The sequence below is a fragment of the Castor canadensis genome, chromosome 9, assembly GCF_047511655.1.
Source record: "Castor canadensis chromosome 9, mCasCan1.hap1v2, whole genome shotgun sequence".
Classification (NCBI taxonomy): Eukaryota; Metazoa; Chordata; class Mammalia; order Rodentia; family Castoridae; genus Castor; species Castor canadensis.
The window spans coordinates 107,206,665-107,225,771 of record NC_133394.1 but is presented as its reverse complement, the minus strand read 5'-3'; positions in this window follow the sequence as shown (position 1 = coordinate 107,225,771).

The following is a 19,107-nucleotide window of genomic DNA, read 5'->3' as shown; positions in this document are numbered from 1 at the left end:
GATAGAGATATATATAAATACATACATCTATTTATTTTTATTTTACTTTACTTTTATTTTTTATTTGTTCTTATATTTTTTAATTTTTAATTTTAACTTTTATTTTCTTAATTTTTTTCTTCCATCTTATTATTACCTAACTCCCTACTACATATTGTTCTAAAACTCTCTCAGCCCTCTATTGACCCACTTTCCTTTCTCTACCCCAATTTTTCTTCCTTATCTTTTTCCATCTTCTCCCATTTCCTTTCCCCCTTCTCACCATCTTGTCTTCCCCCCGACTCCACTACCTCGACCTCTTCAAAATGTACCACTCACTGAATAGTCTATTATGCCAACTTTACACATTACTCCATCCTTCCTGTGTCTCAGCAATCCCAAACAACTGCACCCTCTTTGACAGTGACTGCACTACACCTCATCACACACTAGGGACTTAGTACCCTAGAACCCTCATGCACTACACCTCTCTCCCCACCTCACCCCTTCTTCCTGCCCCTTCCTCCAGCACCAGCTCTTTCAATACCTAAGAATCCATCTCTACCTAAACAACCATTATCCCCCAAACTCCTTGGCTTATAGATAATATCACCAAGGGGCTCACTACATTATTTTTTAAATAACTGGTCCAGCATTGAATAGGTGAATTTGTTATTGCTAATTTATATTGCCTAAACAGGGAAGAGAAATAACCATAAACCTAGCTAACAACTAAGCCAGTTATAGCACAGTAATTGAGTCAAGGGGAAAATAACAAGTGATTAAAATCCCTAATTAGTCATTCAACAGCATAGGAGCACAGCACATCATAGAAGCATGGGAAGAAAAAGGAGGTCAGGAAATCCTACCTCCCCCCCCACAAAAGAGAGAGGGTTTAGTGGGAAAAGAAGAAAATGAATATCCAGTTCCTGACCCCAACAGAACAGTAATAAATATCACCCAGTGAGCTTAGTGACACCCATAAAAAAAAACTCTCAAAGAGGAAATTAAGGCCAAGATCACTAAGAAACTCATGGAGAAGCTAGAAGAGCTGGTTAACCAGAAAGTACAAGATGCACTCAAGTAACACCAAAACACCACAATAAAAAAAAAAAAAAAAAAAAAAAAAAAACCTGAGAAGACACTGAAACAACTAAATGAACTCAAAGAAGACTTTGACAGAGTCCAAAGTGAAACAAAGGAGACTATGAAAAAGAAATATATGAAATAAAGAAGACAGCATAAGAAATGAAAGAGGAGTTTAACAAAGATATAGAAAACCTCAGAAAAAAGAATCAAACAGAAATGCTAGACATATAAAGTTCCTTAAATCAAATAAAAAATACAGGGAAAGCCACTCAACACACTTGAACAAGTACAAGACAGAATCAAAAATAGATATTAAAGAAAAACACAGAACTCTTAGACAAAAGCTCAAAAGCTATGAAAGAAAAATATAAGAACTCACTGACTACATCAAAAGACCAAATCTGCAAATCATGGGCATCAAAGAAGAGGTTCAAGTCAAAAGAATACATAATATATTCAACAAGATAATAGCAGAAAATGTCCCAAATCTCAAGAAATAGTTGTCCATTCAGGTAGAAAGCCTCAAGGACACCAAACAGGCTTGACCAAAATAGATCCACTCCATGGCATACTATCATTACAACAACTAGCACAGAGAACTGAGAAAGAACTGTAAAAGAATAAAACAAATAACATATAACAGCAGACTTCTCAACTGAAAACTTAAAAGCAAGAAGGTCATGGAGTGACATATCTCAAGCAATGAAAGAAAACAATTTCAGTTCTAGAATACTCTACCCAGAAAAACTATCATTCAAAATTGATGGATGAATAAATGTCTTCCACAACAAACCAAAACTAAAACAATATATGATCACCAAGCCACTACTACAGAAGGTTCTGAAAGGAATCCTACACATGGAAGATGAAAACAAACATAACCATGAAAGGACAGGAGGGATTAACTCTCATGAGAACAACATACAAGCACTCAGAGTAGACCTGTATCAGCTGCACACACTCAGACACTTAAACAACAAAAACAACTAAATGGCAGGAATCACCACATACCTCTCAATGCTAACACTGAATGTTAGTGGGCTCAGCTCCCCCAACAAAATACACCATTTGGGAAACTGGATTAAAAATGAAGGACTGACAATCTATTGTTTACAAGAGACCAAACTTATTGCCAGAAACAAACATTAGCTTACAGTGAAAGGCTAGAAGATGATTTAACAAGCTAATGGACCCAAAAATTAATAAAATTAGAAACAAAAAAGGAAGATAACAACAAACACCAAGGAAATCCAGAGGATCAACACAGACTCCTTTGAGAACTTATATTCAAATAAATTAGAAAATCTAGAAGAAATGGACAAATTTCTAGGTACATACGACCATCCAAAACTGAACCAAGATGATATTAATCACCAAAACAGATACATGACATATAATGAAATTGAAACAGCAATAAAGAGTCTCCACTGAAAGAAATTCCAGGACCTGATGGATTCTCCACTGAATTCTACCAGACCTTTAAAGAAGAACAAATAACAACACTCCTTAAACTTTTCCACAAACTAGAAAGGGGAGGAACATTGCCTAAATCAGTCTATGAATCCAGTATTACACTCATCACAAAACCAGAAAAGGACATGTCCAAAAATGAGAACTACAATCTCCTTAATGAATACTGATGCAAATATCCTCAATAAAATAGTGGCAAACTGAATCCAACAACATATCAGAAAGATAATTCACCATGACCAAGTTGGCTTGATCCCAGGGATGAAGGGATAGTTCAATATATACAAATCATTAAGTGCAATACACGCATTAATAGAAACAAAGACAAAAACCACCTGATCATTTCAATAGATCCAGAAAAATCTTTTGGTAAAATTTAACACCATTTCATGATAAAAGCTCTGATAACACTATGAATAGAAGAAATGTTCCTCAACATAATAAAAGCTATATATGACAAACCTATAGTCAACAGCACACTCAACAGGGAAAAACTGAAACCATTTCACCTAAAGTCAGAAAGGAGAGAAAGGTGCCTACTCTCTCCAGTCCTATTCAACATAGTCTTAGAATTCCTAACTAGAGCAATAAGTCAGGAAGAAGAAATAAAAGGAACACAAATAAGTAAAGAAGAAGCCAAACTATCCCTGTTCACAGATGGCATGATCTTATACCTAAAAGATCAAAAAATCCACACAAAAACTCCTAAACACCATAAATAGCTACACCAAGTGGCAGGATTCAAAATCAATTTACAAAAATCAGTAGCTTTTCTATACACCAACAATAAACAGATTGAGAAAAAAATATAGGAAAACAATGCCATTTACAATGGACTAAAAAATGAAATCAAATATCTGGGAATAACCTTAACAAATAATGCAAATATCCTCTACAAGGAAAACTACAAACCATTTAAGAAAGAAATTGAAGATTACAGAAGATGGAAAGGTCTCTCATGCTCATGGATTGGCAGAATCAACATAGTAAAAGTGGCTATACTACCAAAAGCAATCTACACGTTCCACACAATTCCCATCAAAATCCCAAGGACATTCATTATAGAGATTGAAAAATATACTCTAAAGTTCATTTAGAAACACAAAAGAGCAACACTGGAGGTATCATAACACCCTATGGCAAACTATGCTACAGAGCCATAGCAATAAAAACAGCATGGTATTGGTACAAAAACAGAGATGAAGAGCAGTGGAACAGAGTAGAGGACCCAGATATGAATCCATGAAGCTGTGTCCACCTTATTTTTGACAAAGGTGCCAAAAACATATGATGGAGAAAAGCCTCTTCAATGAATGTTGCTGGGAAAATTGGATCTGCCTGTAGAAAACTGAAACTAGATCTGTGTTTATCACCCTGTACAAGTATCAATTTAACGTGCATTAAGGTCCTTGATATCAGACCTCAAATCTTGAAGCTAGTACAGGAAAAAGCAGGGAATACACTGGAAGCAATAGGCATAGGCAAAGATTTCTTTAGAAAACACAAGCAGCTCAGCAACTAAGAGAAAGGATCAACAAATAGGACTACATGAAACTAAATAGCTTCTGCACAACAAAAAAAATTGACTCTAATTTGAAGAACACAGACACAGAATGGGAGAAAATCTTTCCTAGCTATACATCAGACAAGAGACTGATAACTAGAAAATACAGGGAGCTCAAAAAATTAAACTCCCTCAAAATAAATGACCCCATAAAGAAATGGGCAACTGAATAGAACTTTTTCAAAGGAAGAAATCCAAATGGCTAAAAGACACATGAAAAAATGCTCACAATCCCTGGCTATAAAGGAAATGCAAATCAAAAACATTAAAATTGCATCTCACTCCTGTTAGAATAGCTACAATCAAGAACACCACCACCAACAAATGTTGGCAAGGAAGCAGGGAAAAAGAAAACCTCATACACTGCTGATGGGAATGTAAGGTAGTGCAACCACTGTGGAAAACAGTATGTAGGCTTCTTAAAAAACTAAACATAGTGGGGGATTCCAAGATGGTGACTAGAGGGAGGAAGCAGAAAGCATGCTTCCTAAAGTAAACTCTTGGAGAGACGCTGGAGATACACCTGGCAGGAAAAACCACTGAGAAGAAGCAAAACTCCGACACCTCCACACCCCCAGCCATGCATAGCATCCCCCCACCATGTTAAATGGAGAAACCAGGAAGGCTCCTGCACCACCAGATGCCAGCTCCTACCCTGCTTGGGAGACCACCAGACAATGACAGAACTACTACTCAGACAACAACACCAGGACTAGATGCTGAAGAACTAGCACCAAATTTATTAAGACTGAAACTTTATTGCATTTGAACTTGGGAAATTTTATTTATTTATTTATTTTTATTTTATTATTCTTATTTTATTAATTTTTTAAATTCTCTCTCTGTCTTCCTAATGCCTATTTAGCTCTCTGTTGATTAGTAAACTATCTCTCCCTGTTTATTTCTTCAGCTCTGTTTTTTGTTTTGTTTTGTTTTTTTCCCTTTTTCTTTACCTTCTTTGCTTTCCCTCTCCTCTCACCCTTCCATTCTAGATATCACCATTGTTGCTAGTATAAGCTAGATGATACTGAATTAAACACAGTACAGGGACAGTAATAGTAGCAAGGGCAATGATGGGAAGATAGAAAAAACAGGGAAACCATTTTCTCCCCAATAATAAATTAGTACAGGAATCAGAGGGAAATGAAAAAAACAGATGCCCAGATCCAGACTTCAACAAAAAAAAAAAGATAAACTATGTCAAAAAACCCAATAAAGCCTATAAGAACATTCTGAAAGAAGAAATCCTGCAAGTAATCAATGAGAATTTTATAGAGATGATACTGGATATGGTCAACTAAAATGTGCAGGAGACACTCAAGAAATTCCAAGACAACAAAAATAGAGAATTTGAGAAAGCACAAGAACAAATAGAAGAAACTATAGAAGCACTGTATAAACACCAAAGTGAAACAAAGAACACGGTTAATAAAGAGATAAATGAACTCAGGACGAAAATAGAAAATATTAAAGAGGAGGTGACTCAGTATATGGAAAACCTCAGGAAAAAAATGAAACAGAAATGCAAAACAAAACAGAAGGCCAATCCAGCAGACTAGAAAAAGCAGAAGACAGAATCTCAGAACTCAAAGATGAAAAGGTAATTAAAGGAAAAACCGAAGAACTATTAGTTAAACAACTCAAGACCTGTGAAAAGAAAATGCAAGAACTTACTGACTCCATCAAAAGACCAAACCTGAGAATCATGGGCATTGAAGAAGGAGAAGAGGTGCAAGCAAAGGGAATGTGTAATATGTTCAACAAAATAATAACAGAAAATTTCCAAAATCTAGAGAAAACTATGGCCATACTGGTTCAAGAGGCCTCCAGAACACCAAACAGACCTGACCAAATATGCTACCCTACAGTATATTATCATTAAAACACCAAGTTCAGACTAGAAAAAGAATACTGAAGGCCGTAAGAGATTAAAAAAAGTAACATACAAAGGTAAACCCATCAAAATCACAGCAGACTTCTCAACAGAAACATTAAAAGCAAGAAGAGCTTGGGATAGGATCTTCCAGGCACTGAATGAAAATAACTTCAACCCCAGGGTACTTTACCCAGCAAAATTATCATTCAAAATAGATGGAGCAATAAAAGTCTTCCATGATAAGCAGAAACTAAAACAATATATGATTACAAAGCCACCATTGCAAAAGATTCTTCAAAGGATTCTGCACACACAAAGTGAAATCCAACATAACCATGAAAGGACAAGCAGTACTAAACTACAGGAAAAGAAAAAGCAAGAAAATAGAGAGTAACATCGATTTAGCTATACACAATCAAACACTCAACAACTAAGACAACTAAATGACAGGAATCACCACATACCTATCAATACTAATAATAACTCCACCATCAAAAGGCACCCTTTGGCAAACTGATTAAAAAGGAAGATCCAACAATTTGTTCCTTACAGGAGACCCATCTCATCTGTAGAAATAAGCATAGGCTTTGGATGAAAGGTTGGAAGATTTAACAAGCCAATGGCCCCTGAAAACAGGCAGGAGTAGCAATACTTATCTCCGACAAAGTAGACTTCACACCTACATTGATAAAACGAGATAAAGAAGGACATTCCATACTAATAAAAGGGGAAATAGACCAAAAGGAAATAACAATTATCAACCTATATGCAACAAATGTCAATGTACCCAATTTCATCAAGCATACCCTGAAGGACCTAAAAAGCATATACTAACTCCAACACAGTGGTAGTGGGAGGCTTAGCACTATACGATCATCAACAGATAGGTCATCCAAACAAAAAAATCAATAAAGAAATCCTAGATCTAAAACATACCATAGATCAAATGGACCTAGTTGATATCTACAGACATTTAATCTAACTTCTACACAATGTACATTTTTCTCAGCAGCCCACAGAACCTTCTCCAAAATAGATCATATCCTAGGGCATAGAGCAAGCCTCAGCAAATATAAGAAAATAGAAATTATACCATGCATTCTATCTGATCACAATGTATTAAAACTAGAACTCAACAACAAAAATAAAGACAAAAAACATGCAAACAGCTAGAAAGTGAACAACTCATTGCTTAATGAAAAATGGGTCACTGATGAAACCAAAGAGGAAATTAAAAGGTTCCTGGAAGTCAATGAAAATAAAACACAACCTACCGGAACCTATGGGACATAGGAAAGGCAATCTTGAGAGGAAACTTTATAGTCATAAGTGCATTTATTAAAAAGACTGAAAAATCTCAAATCAATGACTTAATGATACATCTCAAACTCCTAGTAAACAAGAACAAGCAAATTCCAAAACAAATAGGAGAGAAAAAATAAAAATAAGAGCTGAAATCAATGAAATAGAAACCAAAAAAAATACAAAGAATTAAAGAAACAAAAAGTTGGTTCTTTGAAAAAATAAACAAGATCAATAGACCCCTGGCAAACCTGACTAAAATGAGAGAAGAAACCCAAATCAGTAAAATCAGGAATGCAAAAGGGAAGATAAAAACAAACACCATGGAAGTCCAGGAAATTATCAGAAACTACTTTGAGAATCTATATTCAAATGAATTTGAAAATCTTGATGAAATGGACAGATTTCTAGATACTTATAATCATCCAAAACTGAACCAAGAGGACATTAATCACCTGAAAAGATCTAAAATGCAAAAAGAAATTGAAGCAGCAATCAAGAGTTTCCAAAAAAAAAAAAAAATCCAGGACCTGATGGATTCTCTGCTGAATTCTATCAGACCTTTAAAGAACTAATACCAACCCTCCTTAAACTGTTCCATGAGATAGAAAGGGAAGGAAAACTGCTGAACACATTTTATGAAGCCACTATTACACTCATCCCAAAACCAAGCAAAAACATCTCCAAAAAGAAGAAATATAGGCCAATCTCCTTAATGAACACTGATGGAAAAATCCTCAATAAAATAATGGCAAAGCGAATTCAACAACACATCCAAAAGATCATTCACCACCACCAAGTAGGTTTCATCCCAGGAATGCAGGAGTGGTTCAACAAATGCAAATCAGTAAATGTAATAAACCACATTAACAGAAGCAAAGAAAAAAACCACTTGATCATCTAAGTAGATGCAGAAAAAGCCTTTGATAAGATCCAACTCCATTTCATGATAAAAGCTTTAAGAAAACTAGGAATAGAAGGAAAGTACCTCACTATTATAAAAGCTTTATATGACAAACCTACAGCCAGCATTATACTTAACGGTGATAAACTGAAACCATTCCCTCTAAAATCAGGAACCAGACAAGGATGTCCACTATCCCAACTCCTATTCAACATAGTACTGGAATTCCTAGCCAGAGCAATTAGGCAAGAAGAGGGACTAAAAGGAATGCAAATAGGTAAAGAAACTGTCAAAATATCCCTATTTGCAGAAAATATGATCATACCTTAAAGACCCAAAAAACTCTACTCAAAAGCTTCTAGACACCATCAACAGCTATAGCAAGGTAGCAGGATATAAAATCAACGTAGAAAAATCATTAGCATTTCTACACACTAATAATGAACAAACTGAAAAAGAATATATGAAAACAATCCCATTTACAATAGCCTCAAAAAAAAAATCAAATACCTAGGAGTAAACTTAACAAAGAATGTGAACAAACTCTACAAGGAAAACTATAAACTTCTGAAGAAAGAGATTGAGGAAGACTACAGAAAGTGGAGAGATCTCCCATGCTCATGGATTGGTAGAATCAACATAGTAAAAATGTCTATACTCCCAAAAGCAATCTACATGTTTAATGCAATTCTTATCAAAATCCCAATGACATTCATCAAAGAGATTGAAAAATCTACCATAAATTTATTTGGAAACACAAGAGACCATGAATAGCCAAGGCAATACTCAGTAAAAAGAATAACACTGGAGATATCACAATATCAGACTTCAAGCTATATTACAAAGCAATAGCAATAAAAACAGCACAATACTGGCACAAAAAGAAACATGAAGACCAGCGAAACAGAATAGAAGATGCAGATATGAAGCCACACAACTATAACCAACTTATCTTTGACAAAGGTGCTAAAAACATATGATGGAGAAAAGACAGCCTCTTCATAAAAACTGCTGGGAAAACTGGTTAGCAGTCTGCAAAAAACTGAAATTAGATCCATGTATATCACCCTATACCAGTATTAACTCAAAATGGATCAAGGACCTTAATATCAGACCCCAAACTCTAAAGTTGGTACAGGAAAGAGTAGGAAATACTCTTTGGAGTATTTTGGAACTAGTAGGTATAAGCAAGGACTTTTTCAATTTAACCCCAGCAGCTCAGGAACTAAGAAATAGCATAGAACAATGAGACTTTATAAAACTAAAAAGCTTCTGCTCAACAAAACAAATGGTCTCTAAACTGAAGAGAACACCCACAGAGTGGGAGAAAATATTTGCCAGCTACACATCAGACAAAGGACTGATAACCAGAATATATAGGGAACATAAAAAACTAAATTCTCCCAAAACTAATGAACCAATAAAGAAATGGGCAAGTAAACTAAACAGAACTTTCTCAAAAGAAGAAATTCAAATGGCCAAAAAACACATGAAAAAATGCTCACCATCTCTAGCCATTAAGGAAATGCAAATCAAAGCCACACTAAGGTTCCACCTCACCACTGTTAGAATAGCCATCATTAGAAACACCACCACCAACAGGTGTTGGCGAGGATGTGGGAAAAAAGGAACCCTTATACACTGCTGGTGGGAATGCAAACTAGTACAACCACTCCTTAAAAATCTAAACATAGACCTGCCATATGATCCAGCAATACCACCCTTGGAGATATACCCAAAGGAATGTGACACAGGTTGCTCCAAAGGCACTTGCACACCCATGATTATTGCAGCACATAGCCAAGTTATGGAAACAGTCAAGATGCCCCACTATCGATGAATGGATTAAGAAACTGTGGTATTTATACACAATGGAATAATACTCAGCCACGAAGAAGAATGAAATCTTATCATTTGCTGGTAAATGGATGGAACTGGAGAACATCATCCTGAGCGAGGTTAGCCAGGCCTAGAAGACCAAAAATCATATGTTCTCCCTCATATTCGGACTTTAGATCAAAGGCAAACACAACAAAGGGATTGGACTTTGATCACATGATGAGGTGAGAGCACACAAGGGAGATATGAGGATAGGCAAGAACCCTCCCCTCCCAAAAAAAAAACAAGATAGCATTTAATGTCCTCAATGCAAAGGACCTAATGCAGAAACTTTAAAGCAACAGAGGCCAATAGAAGGGTACAAGGAACTAGAGAAAAGGTTAGTTTGAGATGAATTAATTTAGAACATAACACGTATGTACGGGAAAGCAATGTGAGGAATCTCCCTGTATAGCTATCCTTATCTCAACTAGCAAAAACACTTGGTCCTTCCTATTATTGCTTATACTCTCTCTTCAACAAAATTAGAGATAAGGGCAACATATTTTCTGCCTGGTAGTGAGGAGGTAGTTGGGGAGAGAGAGGGGGTGGGGGTAAGGGGGGAGAAATGACCCAAACATTGTATGCACATATAAATAAAAAAATGAATGAACAACAACAGAAAAAAAAACTAAACATTGATCTGCCATATGATCCAGTAATAACACTCCTAGGAATATGCCTCAAGGAATGTGAGTCAAGTTACAACAAAGACACCTGCATGCCAATGTTTATTGCAGCACTATTCACAATAGCCAAGCTATAGAAACAGCCAAGATGCCCCACTACTGTCGAGTGGATAAGGAAAATGTGTTATTTATATATATAATTTTACTGTCACAAAGAAAATTGAGAATTTTGTCATTCTCAGGTGTATGGATAGAATTGGAGAACATCATCTTAAGTGAAGTAAGCCAAGCCCAGAAGGCCAAAAGTTGCATGTTCTCCCTCATATGCAGATTATGGACGTAAAACAAATGCAGCAATAATATGGGACACAGGTCACATAATGGGAAGCTGTGCAACAGAGGCATAGGGCAATGGAAGGAAACTAAAAACTTGAGTTTGGTTGATGTGCCCACTGTACAGGAATGAATATATAAATTTTAAACTGGCTGGGGCCACATGGGAAGCAGACTAAGGAGGAGTAAAAAGGATTGGAATAGGCAAATCAGTTGGAGCTATAATACATATATGCAAGGAAACAACACATGTCAACTCCTTGTGTAGCTATCTTTATGTAAAACTAGCAAAGCATCATGTTTCTCATTTTATATTTTATGGTTTTTCTTCTACAAAATCAGAGAACAAAAGGGCTAGAACAGGTTTGGGGGGGCACACATTGTCACTGGTTGGAGCAGGGAGGTGGCAGGGAAAGGAGTAGGAGGATGAACATGGTGCAAACAATGCATACACATGTATGTAAATGCAAAGATGATTCCTGTTGAAACTGTTCCAGGAATCAGGGGAGGGGAGATGGGGAATAGAAGTGGAGGGGGGGATTCAAGTATGATATATTTGATACATTATAAGAACTTTTGTAAATGCTAGTGTACCCACACCCAGACAACAAGAAGAGAAAGAGAGAGAGAGACAGAAAGACAAAAAGAAAGAAGGAAAGAGATAAGAAAGCGAGGGAGGGAGGGAGGACTGAAGGAAGGAAGGAAGAAAGAAAGAAAGAAAGAAAGAAAGAAAGAAAGAAAGAAAGAAAGAAAGAAAGAAAGAAAGAAAGAAAGAAAGAAAGAAAGAAAGAAAAAGCTTGTGGCCTTCAAATACAAGGCTGTGGAATGGACTTGGTTTGCTAATACCTAATATGTAATCAGGACAAGAATTTTTCTTTCTGTTGTAATAGAAAATGTGAGAAGGTAGTATTTTCTACTTAAAGAGAATCAATGGCTAAAGATAAAGAGCTGAAGGATAGAGAAAAACAAGACCCTAAGAATTCTGTTTCAATGTCATTAACTATTTTTGGACTTATGAATGGAAGGAACTAGAAAATTTCCTTTGTACTTATGTCATAGCAGACTAGTTCTTCTTTCACTTGCAGCTACCAGGAGTTCCAGTATAAAGGTCCTTAGTTCACCAACGTCAATTCTTATAACCCAACTGCATACTCTATGCTCTTGTCGTGTTTTCTCTTCAATCTGGTAAGTCACAGAATCTTCTCTTTCCTACTATGACTTTCCCTCCCCAGTCACCACTTGACTCAGACTCTACCTGAAAGATTCAGGTAAGATGTCACTGGACTGAGAAGCCTTGCTGAACACTGAGCAGCTCATCCTCCTTCCTTCCCTCTGTAGATACTTAGTGATAAAGAAGCACTCACTAGTTTTCCTAGTGAAATAGTAACATTAGAAATGGGGCATCAGGATTCAATAAACAAATGATATTGAGAAACAGATAATGTTGAAAAATTTGACTAGCACTTAGGGAAAATTTCCAATTAGATCCTCACCTCATCTCATACCACAAAATGATCTCAGATAAAGTTGTTAAATGTAAAAATGGGCATAAATCAAGATGTTCACCTTTAGTATAAATAAAAATTGAAACAAAAATTAAATTTCATTTATTACTAATCAAACTAGCAAATATCCATAGGAATAATTTTTAATGATGGAATAGATACTGGAGAAGGATATAATATGCTCAGATGAAAATGTAATCACTAATAATTTTTATAAAACTATTTTTCATTATGAATGAAAAGATTTTAAAATGTTCATAGACATTAACCAGAAATTCCCCTTAAAGGAAATATGAAATTTCGGAGAAATGTGTATAAATATAGGCATAAAATTGTTTATTACTATAAAATTTAATATAGGTTTTTTAAACAAAAATTTCCATTACCTCAACGTGGAAGGTCCTTTTAAAAGATTAAAGCTATAAATAATCTGATTCCTTTAAATATTAGCATATTTCCTAAAAATTTGAGATACAAATTACAATTAGAATGCCTTCTTGTCAAAACTTGTAATTTCTGGTGAGTTGCAATAGTTATATTCCATTATTAGATGGAAAATTTTCTTATATCTTATTCTAGATTAAATAGTAGATTGAGCTTTGGCTGTACTACATACATTAGTTTATTAATAAATACAAGGTATTCCTACTTTCTATCCTCTATTTTTAGTAAATAACAAGGGAAAAATAAGGCCTAATAATATGGTATTGTTGAAGATTAACTAAGATAATTATAGTAACATGTTTCATAAATATTAATTCCCTCTACACTGCCTCCCCTATTTTAAAAGTTCCATCTAATAAAAGCATATATGAGTATGTATTTTACAACTGACTTATATATGCTTAGCATCATAGCAATATAGATGTCCACATTTAGTATAAGGAAATTGAGACCCAGAAATATGAGGATTTGTCCAAGTTCACACAGGAAGACACAACAGATCTGAGATATGAGGATCCAGGCCTTTTGGCTCTCAGTTTATGGTTATAAAACACACACGCTATATTGACACTTTAAAGTTAGGCAGCCTGTATAAACCTGAATGCCTAAAGGACATCTTCCCACTCCCACGGTGTAACAATTGCTTCTTGTTTCAGAGGTGATATCTGTGAAGCATCCTGACTTGGATGTGCCCCAACTTATTGTTTTGGTTTTATTTGATTTGTAATTGGGATTCAAAAGCTGGCAATAATAGGCTTGTTGGCATTTGAAATGCAAAAGTAGACTTTTCTTAACCATCTAATGTGGGTAACTTTGTAAGAAAGAAACTGATGATAATGGAGAATGTATGCCAAAAGACCTAGAATTTTTCTTAAGAACCAGTGGATGAATTGATTTTATCCACCATGAATCCATTTTAAAGCCGAGTAATTCTAGCAATGCATTTGCTGAATTTTTTTAAAGATGCTTTATGACCACAAAGTTTATTACAACATCATCATCTCTGTTTCTGCCCACTCACCTTTGGAAAACAGAAATATGAAACCAGAATAGATTGTACTTCATATTGTATGATTGTTTCAAGCTGTGTGGGAGAACTGTGTGTGTTCTTTCTTGCATATCTTTGTAGAAATATAGTATAGTGATCCTGCCGGCCTAAGGAGTGGTGGGTGTTGTACCATGTGGAGTGTGTTGTGTGTTTGTGGAAAGAACAGCAGGAGGAGGCTAGTGCAATGCGTCTGGAACACGCATTGGGGTATGAGGTAAGGATGAGTCAACTGTGTAACTAACAAGCAGCAACATTGTATGTGGGCCTAAGTGGGGCAAAATTTATTCTTTTATACATTGAATTAGATTTGAGCCTACCCATTGAAAAATCCAGGAAAGCAATTCCAATATTACCTTCACAGTTAAATATAAACCAAAGATAGCCATGGTAGCATAGGAGGGACCAATTTTCAAAATATGAAAACACTGTATTTCTATCACTACCAAAGAATAAAAACAAACTTTCTAATTTAGAATCAATACTGTGTTTCAACATGCTGTATATAGAAGAGCTTTGGTTAAAAAAAAAAAAGAAAGAAAGAAAAGGAAAAATAAATTAAATGGGACAGACTCAGAATTATAAAATTAGGTTTATCTTAGATGTTTAAAATTTCTTCTTAGAATATATAATGTGCTGTTTAGATCACTGAAAATGCACTTTTCTTTCTCATTAACACTAACATTTCTTTCTGAAAACTGATTATTCTCTGTTTCTGCACATTGTGACCTATTAATTGTTGCTAGATACACAAAATGAATAGCACATTCTTCCAGTCCTATAAACCACTCTATAAACAGTAGCCTTGCTTTTTTAATTTGCTATTATCACTGTACCTCTCTAGGCCTATATACCCAAATATTAAAATTCAAGTATTATCATGTGTTTCTGCAGCTAAACTATAAATCTTTAAAGGATGAATGATCTATTTTTATTTGCATACTATACCTAGTATACATAGCAAGTACTCAATAAATATTTATAAATTTTATACATAACTATTAAAACAGAAGAATTAAGATATATATAAAATGCCATGAAGATAAAAAGAAGAGAGAAGCCAGGAGCTTATCTAGATCACAGAAGCCGGGGTCCTCAAGGGTAAATAACAGTTTGTTATTGGTCATACCTACCATTGTTTATCTTCCCAAAGCACTGTGCAGCGATAACTCCCACCCACCTGTGGCCCCAGCATAACTTTCCTTGACTATAGAAAGAAGGTATTTCTGGTTCCACTTTAAGGTGGTTTCCTGGAAGGTATTGCATAGAATTGAACCAACATTAAAGAATAACATAAAATGAAGCTGAACTCATTTCTCAGTCAGCAGCCACATCAAAGAGGTGATTCATAGTAAATAAAATGAAATAAAAAACACTCTCTAAATACTGATACGCAAATAATAACATTTTACATCATACATTCAGTCATTTGGCAATTATGTTTGGTGTGCCTACTGTGTATTGGGACTCTTCAAAGTTTGGAGAAACTTCTTGTGTTATTTCCCCAAAGGCAGAGGTTGCAGGACTAGGATTGCCTCTTTCAGGACACTACAGTAGACTTGTTACTCCCAGTATTTAATAGAAGCATCCTAAAAAATTGCAAAAATTATTTCAGAATAATTGAAATCGCTGAAAGAAAAATTTGTGGCCATTGCACAATGTTGTTCTCTTGTTGAAGTCACTTTGCTTGACATTAATGGCAGTTGAAGGATGGATATGCATTCCATTTGCCTTCAGGAGCCAATGGTAGATCAGTTTTTAATCCACTCACTTTTCCCACAAACAGCAAAAGTAACTTGGGGGTGTCAGACTCTCCAAACCTATACGGATGTCATCTCAAGGTTCCCCACCAGTAACCCTTATTTACAAAGACTCTTCAAAGCTACAATTCAATGAGCAGAACCTTTAAAAAATTTCCAAATGAGATGCATAGGAATTACCTGTCTATACATCAGTATCATCTCAAATTATATGGTGAAATTTTAGAATGAGGTCATTTTGAAAACTATAGACAATAAATCCTTATAATGAGGTTTTGCCCAGCTATAGTGAATTCTATTATACCTAGCATTGGATACAACCACTTCCAGATATTTTTTTTTTATTACTGTGGTTTGAACTAAAGACCTTAAACTTTCTGACCAGGTGCTCTACCACTTGAGCCACAACTCCAGACTTTTGTCGCTTTAGTTATTTTACAGGTAAGGTCTCACATTTTTGCCATGGGCAGACCTGGAACCACTATCCTTCTACATATACCTTCTGCATAGCTGGACCACAGTTGCATGCCACCACACCTGACTTATTGGTTGAGATGGGATCATGCTAACTTTTTGCCCACACTGATCTCTATTTCCCAAGCAGATGTGAATCACACACAGAGATAACTTTTCTTTGTTGTGCTGAAAAGGCTGTGCTGTGTTATCTTTTGGTAACTCAGTAAGAACTGTTCATCATACACATTTCTATGCTCTCCTCTATTTTACAGGAACTAAAATCCTGGTAATTACATTTCCCAGAATCACTAGGTACTAGTGATCACTAGGTACAATGAGAGGTACTGACAGATTAGGAAAGAAAAAATGAAGCAAAAATCGTCTTCAACAGAAGAGAGATTTTGCAGAAATGTCTTCTAAATCACACATTTCAGTACTCAGGACTATAGCTACAAACATCATCAAGTAGCTTACTGCATTTTTTTAAACCTCTGAAACAGTACAAAAGCAATGATGCAATTTTCTTTTGAGACAATCCAATGATTAAGAAAGATGTTATTTAATTTTTATTAGTTTTTTTTTTTTACACTTACTTACATGTGTATACATTGTTCATGCTACCTCTGCCCCACCCTGCAAACACCCTGCTTCCAGACAACCTGTTCTGCCTTCTTCTGCGATTTTGTCAAGAAAAAACATAAGAGATAATAAGAAAGACATAGTATCTTTGCTAATTTGGATAAAGATAGTTATATAGAGAGATTCCTAGCATTGCTTCCATGCACTTGTGTGTTGCAATACACATTGGTTCATTTCTACAATATCTGTTGCTTCTTTTTGGTCCCCTTCCCATAGTGGCCTCTGCCAATTTAAGATTATTTTATTCACTCCTCAACAGGGAGCACATCAACCACATTCAAGTTTTAGGTTTCCTTCCCTTTCCCTATTCCTCTTGTGCACATTCTCCTCTTCATGTATGACCTATGTCCAATAATATTACTGCATTTGTTTTGGGTCTATAATCTGCATATGAGGGAGAGCATATGATTTTTGGCCTTCTGAGACTGGTTAACTTCACTTTAGATTATGCTCTCTAGTTCCATCCATTTATGACAAAATTTCATTCTTCTTTGTGGCTGAGTAAAATTCCATTGTGTTTAAATATCACATTTTCTTGATCCATTCATCAGTTGTGGGGCATCTTGGCTTTTTCCATAGCTTGGCTATTGTAAATAGTGCTGCAATGAACATGGGTGTGCAAGTGCTTTTCTTATAACTTGAATCACATTCTTTGGGTATATCCCTAGGAGTGGGATTGCTGGATCATATGGCAGATCATATGGAGCCTCCATAATTTTTTCCATAGTGGTTGTACTAGCTTACATATTCAGCAGCAGTGTATGAGGGTCACTTTTTTCCCTCGCATCCTCACCAGCATTTGTTGTTGGTGGTGTTCTTGGTGATAGCCATTCTAACAGGGATGAGGTGGAATCTTAGTGGGGTTTTGATTTGAATTTCCTTTATGGCCAGGAATCAGGAGGATTTTTTTCATCTGCTTTTTGGCTGTTTGGATTGCTCCTTAGAAAATGTTCTATTTAGTTCAGTTGCCCACTTCTTCATTGATTTTGGAGGAGTTTAGTTTTTTGAGCTCTCTGTATATTTTGGTTATCAGTCCTCTGATGTATAGCTAGTAAAAGTTTTCTGTGGGTAGTCCCTTCAATTTAGAGACCATTTCTTCTGTTGTATAGAATCTTTTCATTTTCATGTAGTCCCATTTCTCCATCCTTTCTCTTAGATGCTGGGTAGATGGAGTTCTACCGAGAAAGTCCTTGCTTATTCTCACTGTTTCTAGGGCATTCCAAGCTCTTTCATATTAACTGCAAGATTTCGGATCTGATATTAAGGTCCTTAATGCACTTTGAGTAGATAAGGGTGACAGGCATGGATCTAGTTTCAGTTTTCTGCAGGCAGATAGCCACTTTTCCCAGCAACAATTGTTGAAGAGGCTGTCTTTTCTCCATTGCATGTTTTTGGCCCCTTTGTAAAAAATAAGGTGGACACAGCTTCATGGATTCATATCTGGGTGCTCTACTCTGTTCCACTGGTCTTCATATCTGTTTTGTGCCAGTATCATGCTGGTTTTATTGCTATAGTTCTGTAGTATAGTACAGTTTGAAGTTGGGTATTGTGATACCTCCAGCATTGCTCTTTTTGCTCAGTATTGTCTTGGCTATCCATGGTCTTTTGTGTTTCCAAATGAATTTTAGATTAGATTTTCAATCTCTGTGATGAATTTCATTGGGATTTTGATGGGAATTGTGTTGAACATGTAGATTGCTTTTGTAGTGTAGCCATTTTTACTATGTTGATTCTACCAATCCATAAGCATGGGAGATCTTTCTACCTTTGTAGTCTTCCTCAATCTCTTTCTTTAGAGGTTTGTAGTTCTCCTTGTAGAGGTTGTTCACATCCTTTATTACATTTACTCCTAGGCCTTTGATTTTTTTTGAGGCTATTGTAAATGGAATTGTTTTCATATATTCTTTCTCAGTTTGTTCATTGTTTTATAGAAAAGCTAATGATTTTTGTAAGTTGATTTTGTATCCTGCCATATTGCTGAAGCTGTTTATGGCATCTAGGAGTTTTTATGTAGAGGTATTTTTTGGTCTTTAAGATATAGAATCATCTCATCTGCAAGTAGGGATATTTTGACAGTTTCTTTGCTTATTTACATTCCTTTTATGTCTTCTTCATTTCTAATTGCTCTGCTAGGAATTCTAAGACTATGTTGAATAGGAGTGGGGATAGTGGACACCCTTGTCTCATTCCTGATTTTAGGAGAAATGGTTTCAGTTTCTCTTCATTAAGTATGA